General features: G+C 41.9%; 1 long non-coding RNA gene across 1 annotated transcript; it reads left to right on the forward strand.

Moving 5' to 3' along the window:
* The first annotated feature begins 1,180 nt into the window (after positions 1-1,180).
* On the forward strand, positions 1,181-8,780 carry LOC117483656. The gene is made up of 2 exons (XR_004555998.1): positions 1,181-1,434; positions 7,940-8,780. It is a non-coding gene; the product is annotated as an uncharacterized LOC117483656 (long non-coding RNA).
* Positions 8,781-10,013: the final 1,233 nt, after the last annotated feature.

The raw sequence follows: 10,013 nt of genomic DNA on the forward strand, positions 1-10,013 counted from the left end.
TAAATATGACTGTAATGTATGTCTACATATATATTTAAGAAGTGCAATATAAGGAGAGCACAGTTTCATGTGTGGGCCATATTCCACTATACTTTCAGAATTTACTGAGGGCCAATTCAAAATGGACCACGGCCGTAGTTTGGACACCCCTGGTCCAGACCAACTCATTTTTTATATTTTAAATGTACAAATGTGTGCTAATTACCCACACCGTTAAAGATGAATAGATATGACAGATTGTTCACAATTTAGATTTGTAAGGAAACTCCTATTATATACGGTATATTATAATAACAGATTTTCGTCCCACTCTGTAGATTTGGGTGAACTATCTTCATTATTTACCTCACAATAACTTTTGCATGTTCAAGAAAGCTATATAAATTTGTACTTGGGTTAAATATACTTTAAATCACCCGAAAATATCTTGTTTAATTAAAAAAAAAATGCTGTTGTGTGGTTTACAATAGAGTGCCACAGTGACGCGTCCTAAAACCCGGAAGTAAGTTAGCATTTTACCACTTCCGGTTCCTTCGACAAAAACCAATGCAATTTCTCCATAGGATTTTGGAAAATAGCTCGAAATAAGGTCTGTGGTTGACACAAATTGAAGAGACAGATCACGTTTTTTCTACCCTACTTTTATGATTTTCGAATCATAAATCTAATCGATAGATTTATTATCGATAGATTTATGATTAGAACATTATAAAAGTACCGGAAGGAGTTTACTTCCGGGTTTTAGGACGCGTCACTGTGGCACTCTATGTCATGGCTCATTAGCTACTGTTTGGAGAATACTGAATGTACTCTTCTAATATCAGTGTAGCACATAATAACAAAGGCCCTACGTAGCTGTGTACGTAACAGGATGTATGATTATTTAGAAGAGCATCAGGACTGTTTTAGGCATATGATAGCTATGTGACAACGATTAACATGATGATTCAGCCTCTATGGAGATAGACATATGACTGTCATGTTTATTGCTTACGCAGGCCTTAGCTAATCTGAACTAAGCAAAGAATACTGCTTTGGACCGGTAGTCTTCCATCTTGTGACTGTGATACTCTTGTATTTACGGCATCTGAAGGACACTGTTCTGGGAACTATTTTGTCCCATGAAACTCTGTATGTGATGACTACTTCCATTCTTGCAAGGATAATAAATACATGTATCCTGATATTGAAGACCAAGCCGGTGACGAGTGATATTTTTCTTAACATAACTGTTCCTTCGAGCCAGATCTAAAGACCTCCTCTTCTCTCCAGACTGGACCTGAAACCGTGCACGGGGGAGTCCAGGACTCCTGAGAAAAGACCTCCGCCTTACTCCGTACAGTGATTTGGTGAATTGAGAGGCCAGGATCTGCTGGGGAGAGGACGAGTGACGAGATCCTAGAACCACCGACCTGGCTCTTTCTTCAAAATCAGGTAGGGTTTCTGGTCATTTATTTAGGTGACCAGGCACTCTTGTTTCTGTGAAACTACATTTAGGTTGAAAGTCCATAGATCCATTAAAGCAGGGGTCGGCAACCTTTTTGATATGAAGTGCCATTAAAAAAAAAAATTGTTATCAGCGTGCCAACGATCGAGAATTATCAACGGAGGGGGGGGGGGGGGGGGGTTTGAGGAGCTTGACGCTGGTGAACTATCAACAGGAGGGCGGGGGGAGCCTCGCTGCGGGGAAGCAGTGTGTGTGTGTACCTGTCAGCACAACTTACATGATGCCGAATTTAACAAATACATTTAATTAAATTGGTTTAAACGGCATAATAATAAGGACGATCGTCCGTTCTGTGATTCTCCAGAACACACATGTTATGATATTAGGGTCAGGCAGAGTGAGATGAGATCGCTGTCCCTTTAAGAGAGAGAGAGAGAGGGGTGTGGCGTGTGCATGTGTGTGTGTGGATGGTAGAGCGACAGTGAGGGAGCGTGTGTGTGTATGTTTCTGGAAGTGAAACGAGGCAGCAGAAAAACAGAGGTCTGTGATGTATTTTGTGAAACAGAAGAACAGCTAAATAAATGCAACGGCCTCCCCAGAAGAGCTCGCCTCTCTCCAGTCATTTAAGCTAAAGTGGGTTATTGAACCTGAAGCTTGTTGCTTCTGCCCTCCTCGACTACGGTCTGGGAGCCGACAGGAAAGTTCAACACACAGATGGCCAGTCCGCCCCTTTGTAGCATATTATTTCAATGAGAGATGAGCAGATCGCCACTGGGCTTTCAACTAAAGACACAGCCACGCAAAAACTGCGGCATTTGTAAAGCTCCTTATGGGTACTGCAATTGGTACAGCCCTGCACCACGGAGGAAAGCGGCAGAAAGTCACCTGGAGTTAAACAGAGCGGGGCTGCGTTGCGTGCATGGCTTCCTTCTGCAGGTAACGGGGAGACGCGCTCTGGCGGCGGTCTCGTTCAGGATCCGAAAATACAATTTAAATATTTTGCACACTTATTCGACTTATTCCTAGTGTGCCACTGGTTACGGTGCCGCGTGCCAATGCTGGCACGCGTGCCAGGGGTTGCCGACCCCTGCATTAAAGGAACATTGAGGGATCTTAAAAATAGGTTTAAAAGATTCTGTGTGAATAATCTGGGTTAAGCCTTAGTATTCAGAGAAAAATACTTAAAAAGAGGTTTGGATTCCTGTAAACATAAATAAAGTGGTTTAGAAGCCTAAGATTCAGAAAACGATCTTAAAATATGGTTTAAATATCCTAATTCTTGGAATTGAAAATATCAAGTGGTTTAAATACCAAAGGTGGGTTCAGGCAACAGTAAAACAAGGGAAAGATAGAGAAATAGAAAGAAAGAGAAGAGATAGGGAAAGAGAGGAAAAAGAGTTGTGTTGTTCATGTATACATTTGAAGGTTGTTACCTTGATGTTTTGTGCTGTTGTCAATGTATGTTTGTTTCAGTCATACTTATTGTTGATTGATTTATGTATTGCACTGTATGGTAATAATGATAAACGTTATGTATATAACTGACATTCCAAAGCAAGGCTGATAAAGACAGAGCCATTGCTGCAAAAAGAAAACTGTGTTGATTATCTGTTCCAACTGGCCACTGGAATCAGATCATTAATATAAGTTCAAGTTAATTTAGAGTTTATTATTATTCAAATATTTGTATTGATTTTCCACATATAACAAACAGCAGCGCTCAACACTCAAAAATACAGCACACACAGAAAGTATACAAAATATCAATTGACACCCAGAAGAGATACAAAATAGGTATATACAAAATAAACATAAATTATTCAATTAAAAACTACATGGTTAAATAACCAAGAGTAAAAATGAAAACATAAATAAATAAAAACAAGGGGGGGGGATTGGCAACGTTGTTTAAATGTCAGAGAAATCGTTCTCAAAGTAGGACAGAAACGGTTGACAGACCTTATAGTACTTTGCGATAGAGCCCCGGGTAGTGTGCTTTAGCTGCTCAAGTTTACGATGGGACATTACTTCCTCTACCCAGCGCTTATGAGACGGCGGTGCAGCCTTCTTCCAACTAAAGAGTATCAGATGTCTAGCAAGTAGGGTAGAGAATGCCACAGCCTCAGCTTGATCAGTTGTTATTCGTGTCTCCCGTGTGACCACGCCAAATAATGCAGTCATTGGGTTAGCATCCACAGCCGTGTTACACATGTACGAAAAGGTTTTCAATATACCAGTCCAAAAAGGGGCCAGTTTTGGACAGAGCCAAAACATGTGACTTAGGCTGGCCGGGTCCCGACTGCACCTGATGCAGGTTGGGTCTAAACCTGGGTAAAATTTGGCCAGTTTACTTGCAGATAGATGTAACCTATGCAAAACCTTAAATTGTAGCAGCCTATGTCTAATGCACATTGAGGATGAGTGGACAAACCGAATTGCTGCCTGCCAAATAGTATCTGATATAGTTATTCCCAGCTCTTCCTCCCATTGCCTCATTAAGTGATTAAGCGACGGAGCGGCGACCCTCTGAATATTGTCATATAATACAGACACCAGACCCCTGTCATAGGGATCCATATTTAGACAGTCATCAATCCAGGTACTCTGTGGGGCTGCTAGAGAGAAGTGGGTCCTGACATAACTACGTATCTGCAGATATCTGAAGAAACATGACTGGGATATTGAAATCCTTCTTTAACTGTTCAAAAGAAATAAAGTGTCAATTTTTAAAAAGATCTTTACAGGGCTCTCGACTAACTTTTTTCACCATCCTCCCGGAACCGTCCCGAAATACAATCTAAGCCGTCCCGAAATTAATGTGGACCGTCCCGAATTTAAAATATTTGTTTTTCTACATTATCATTAGTTAAAATCATTCAAAGTGACCTTTAACATAAATAAAACATCATACAAATCATTAGATGATAATTCATCAACCTTTTTATTTGAGTAAATCAGTCAAACACAGAAACAAAGGCCAAATATATTTAAAAAAAACACACAAGCGAGAAAGTTACTCTAATATTGAATCCAATCAAGTCCCATCCGATTAACAAAAAAATCCAACACTCTGTCCTGAAGACAGAAGACAGAACCAAGAGTAACCACTAACCAGGATGACAGTCTGTAACACAGTCAGGAGACCTTTACAAACTGCCCCGCCCCCTCGCACACAGACGGGGGAGAGAGCTCTCTCGTCTGGATTGGAAAATACATCATAGACGCATTTTGTAGTCTTATTGCATATTAGAAAAGGAGTTGGCGAAACTAAAACTGCAATGTAATGTTCATGTAGCAATAATACATATGACATGTATGTTTTAAATGTCTCCAGTACCGATAAAAAGACCACTGTTGGTACCACTGTCTTTAATAATTCCGGCCCGGGGCCCGTTTAATACCGGGGCTCGGTACCCATCCCTACATGGGGAGAGGCGCAGCATATTGCTAAGGACTAAATGCGATGGAGAGTTCTCATCTCAGCTGCAATGACATGTCTGGAAACCCCCTCTAGGGTGCCCCATGCATAGCGCGTCGTCAAAAGCTGCTTCATAAGTTAAGTTTCGTTTCTCCGCACCGCTCCGGGGTAAAAAAATTGTAGTTACATCACAGCTGTGCGGCTGGCTGACAGCTGTAGCTACGTACTGTGTGTGTGTGTGTGTATTTCGCGGGTTGCTAAATGCTTTGTGTGTGTTTATGTTGACAAGGAGGTTTAATAACTGTGTGCTACACAAAACGTGCAGTCAGTTTCATTTTCATCGCCGTTCGTAGTAGAGTTAGCAGGGTATTTTTATTTTAACTCTCGTCCCAAATTCGTCCCAAAATTAATTTGTATCCTCCCCGACCCGATTTTTTTCGGCCCCGGGACGACGGGAGGTCCTTAAGCTCGAGCCCTGGATCTTTAACACACCTAATCCCTCTCCCATGCCATAACCGCAAAGATGGATCAGTGAGAGATGGAGAGAAATTTACATTTGCCAGAATTGGGGAAGCAATAAGTGCCTGTTTGTGTTGAGTCCACATCTTTAGAGAGCCTTGGATGACTGGGTTATTCGTCCAGTAGTTTTTACTCAAGGGTAGTGGAGCGCAAAGTAAAGAGCAAAGTGACACTGGATTACTTGAATGCTGCTCCATTACAGATCAACCCAAAACATCAGCTTGTGGAAGTTGGCAGCCCAATAATAATACAAATAATTGGGTAAGGACAAACCACCCTCCCCCTTTGGCCTTTCCAAATACTCTTTCCTAATTCGAGGTAAGGCAAGGCAAGTTTATTTATATAGCACCTTTCAACACAAGGCAATTCAAAGTGCTTTACAAAAATGGAAGACATTAAGAAAATGGCATTTAAAATCAGTCATTGAAAAGAAAAGATAATAAAATAAACATTAAAAGAAAAAAAAATACATGGATAAAAGTTACAGTGCAGTTTAAGATGTGAATAGTTCAAAAAAAGTCTTCAGCCTGGATCACTCACTGAACACAGATCCCCATTGTACAGCTTTATTCCAAATAAAAGTGGAAGTGCACTTATTTAATTCCCTAAAGAAGCTAGTGACAGGGGGAGGGTCGACCATCTCTCCATGTCCAGTTTAGCCTTACCAAGCACTATTTTAAAAATGATTGTCCATCAGATATTTGTAAGTGACACAGACACCTAGGTATGTAAAGCTGTCCTCACACACAGAGAAAGGGAAGTTCTGAAATGACATTTGACGTGCTTTATCATTTATGGGGAATAGAACACTTTTACTCAGGTTCAATTTATAGCCCGACACCCGGCCAAACTCGGCGATAAGTTCCGAGGCAATAGGTATAGTGGCATGGGGATCCGAAAGAGAAAGAAGAAGATCATCCGCATAGAGCAACAATTTATGGAATTCTCCCCCCCTTTGCACTCCAATTAGACTAGCGGTCTCTTAACAGTATTGCCAGGGGCTCTATAGCAATATCGAATATCTGGGGGCTCAGTGGACAACCCTGTCGTGTCCCACGGAAAAGTGGGAAATAATGAGATATTATCCTATTAGTTCTAATTGAAGCTTTAGGCGCTGTATAAAGGATCTTGATCAACCAACAAAAAGTAGGGCCGAAGCCGAACTTCTCGAGCGCAGTGAACAGGTAATTGTATTCAATCCTATCAAACGCCTTCTGTGCATCCAAGGATATAATAAGTTCTGGTTCGACATTGTTGGGCTGGTAGAAAACATTGAATACACGGCGGAGGTTGCTTGATAGCTGTCTACCCACAATGAAACCAGTCTGATCAGGATGTATCAATTTAGGCATCATTTTCTCAAGCCTCCCTGCTATTAATTTAGAGTTTAAACTAGGGCTGTCAAGTTAACGCGTTAATAAAAAAATTAACTCCACTAATTATTTTAACGGGATAAACGCATGTGTATTTTTTGTCCTCGGCCGCCCCGTAGTTTCAGAGCGCATCGAGTTTAAAATACCATCTACAAGCTGATGCTGACAGCCCCGCTCCTGCCGCCCGCTTGTGGCAGACCACACTTCCACGCTCACCGGCAGGCCCGGACTGGCCATCGGGAGGACCGGGAGGGTGTGTGTATGTGTGGCGCGAGCGAGGCACACCTTACGTGTTGTTGTTGTTGTTAGCATCTGGTGCTAGCTAGCTGCGCTAACGGATATAAGGAGCTGTTTCAATGAAAACAGAGGAGCGACATTTCGGCGACAACTGCGCCGAGCACTTGACTTTATGCAGGTAGCCAGACAGTGGGACATTGTACGAAAAGTCAGCACACTCAGCACGGATAGTGCGCGCAACATGATTGCAGCGTCCAGGCAGCTCCCGTTCGAGCATATATGCCTTGAGCTGCACATAGCTCCAACGATCCATCACAGTGTCTCCACATTCTCACACACACACACACACACACACACACACACACACACACGCGCGCGCACACACACACACCACACACACACACACACACACACACACTTTGTATTGTATTATTGTATGAGAGAGGTTCCAGGTTGAATTTAGGCGAATATTTGTAATGTTCAGGTTGTTGTGTTTAATATTCATGAGAATATTTGTCATTGTTCAAATGATAATAAACAAACATATAAAGCATATGTGTCCACTCATATGTTGATAAGAGTATTAAAAACTTGAAAAATATCCATCTAAGGTACATTTAGAACAGATAAAAAATGTGTGATTAATTTGCGATTAATCGCGATTAAATATTTTAATCGACAGCCCTAGTTTAAATATAAAAAAAACTATATTAAAATGCTTCAAATTGTTTATCCTATCAACACTAAGCTATTGTGATTACACTGAGCAGTTGACAATTTGGTCTCCTTAGACATTCAATTTGTTAATTATAATTTGCTGCTTTAACTAGAATACTTCTAATCTGAAACCAAGTTTATGAACAAAAGAAGTACAAAGAAACACAAATGACCTTTTAGCCTGTACCTAACTCTCCATTTTCCTGAAAAACATGACGGAGTGGTCAGCAGACACAGACGACTTCCTCCCCTGTACAACCCTCCTGTGCCTCTCTCTGTGGAATCTGAGTTGGCGATTGGCCTACAACAAACAAAAGCCTGCCCTACACTCCACTCTCCCACGGTGCCAACCTCTACCCACAATCTACCTCTGCCCTCCCTCCTCCCTCGGCTCCGCTGCAAATGCCCAAAGCCCCAGCGCTCACCAACCCCCAGAGGCAAACAGAAGACCACCTGGGGAACCATGCCAGCAGTACGTCATCGGGTAGGCAATTCAGATCTGTTATAATCATATTAAAGAGTGATAATGTCAAATCCCTTCTGCTAAAAATAACACTAATGATTCCTTAGATTGGACAAAAAGTCACGGAATGTACACAGAGATTAGGTGAAACTGTGGTGCAATATTTTGCTCGTTTAAGGGTTGTGTTTTTATGCAAACAGCGATAAGACCCAAATCAAGGACGAGGCATCACCATATTCTCAACAGCAACAAATGCCTTTTTGAATGGCCTACATGGCCCAACTTCAGAGTTTGTCCAGAAACATCAAGTAAGATGGCAGACAGCTAGAATTTGACACCCTATGCTGTGCATGCAGCCACAACTATACAGGACAAGAACATTTGAGATAAGAAGAAAGCAGGGTTACATATAATAATGGAAATGTTATGATCACCCCATTTCTAACACATTTTCTGCTCAACTGTTCTTTTCTGAGGTGAACAGAGAGACACTGGCGAGAGCGGAGCCGTGGAGGACGGGAAAGAGGAGGAGGTGGAAAAAAGGGCGAGGAGGCAAACTGGAGGGAGCAGGCTTCACATGTGGCAAAAAAAAGGACATTAAAACAAGTGAGTGGCTGAAGAGAGACACAGAGGAGCAAGCAACTACAAGCTGCCACTTAATCAGGTCATGTACACACACACACACACACACACACACACACACACACACACACACACACAGCACACACAGAGGGAGTATGTGAAATTACCGTTTCAGACACCGACTCTGACGACCTTAATGATAACACCGGAACATCATCAAAATGTATTTGAGATTTTTGAACTAAACACAGTATAGGATGCTATCACAATCGGAAACAACATTTGTAACTTAGGAAGTAAAAGGAGAAGAGATTATTTTCTTATGTGATCCAGGCACATGTAAAACTGACATTTGAAATACATTGATCAAGAAATACTGAGGGACATGCATACAAATGGGAGAGAAATCTTAATGGAAACACATCTATGCACACAGAACACAAAAAGCCTATGGGAAAGCCCAGAAGCCTATTTCAATATCTAGCTATATTGAGCCATATATGTCTCAACAGGAGGGAGATGTTGAATGTTATTCAAAAGGTGTTAGTAGCATTAGCTTTACAACCTACAGAATACATTTTAATTTTATAATAATAATAATAATAATATAAATCCTCAGGGACAGTTAAGACCAAACAGAGGCAACATTTCTGAGCCAAAATATTCTTATTATCTGCCAGAGCCAAAACCATTTGTAGAAAAAGATAAAAACATCGGAGAAAACACAGCAGAAAATATGGCTAAAATGTTAAGAAGAAAAGAGATCACAAGTGTCGTTGTTCCCCCTACACAGAAAACAACTGACCCCACACAGCCAGTGAGACCAGGACAGTGGGTCTTCATCCGAGTGATGAAGAGGGAAACCTGGCACTCGCCCAAGTGCACCGACTGTAGTTCAAGGGGCAGAGATACCATCCTGGATACACCTGACTGTGGAGCTGTTCAGGCCTAAAGACAGGAACTCTACTCTGCTGTGGTGAAGTCTGGCTACAAAGGGAGGTGTCACCAATAGGGCCACTTTTCTCAAACCAGTGAAGAAATCAACAGAACCCAGCAGAACTAGAAAGTGACTGTTAGCAGGAGAACAGTGACAAGTCTGAGCGACAGAAACTGGCACACCATGTACCATGCATGTGCCATCCGACCTCTGCAGCTCATCCAGAATGCAGCGGCTCGCCTGGTCTTCAACCTTCCAAAATGTTCCCACACCACGCCGCTCCTCCGCTCCCTTCACTGGCTTCCGGTAACTGCTAGAAT

The sequence above is a fragment of the Trematomus bernacchii genome, unplaced genomic scaffold, assembly GCF_902827165.1.
Source record: "Trematomus bernacchii unplaced genomic scaffold, fTreBer1.1, whole genome shotgun sequence".
In the NCBI taxonomy this organism is placed as follows: domain Eukaryota; kingdom Metazoa; phylum Chordata; class Actinopteri; order Perciformes; family Nototheniidae; genus Trematomus; species Trematomus bernacchii.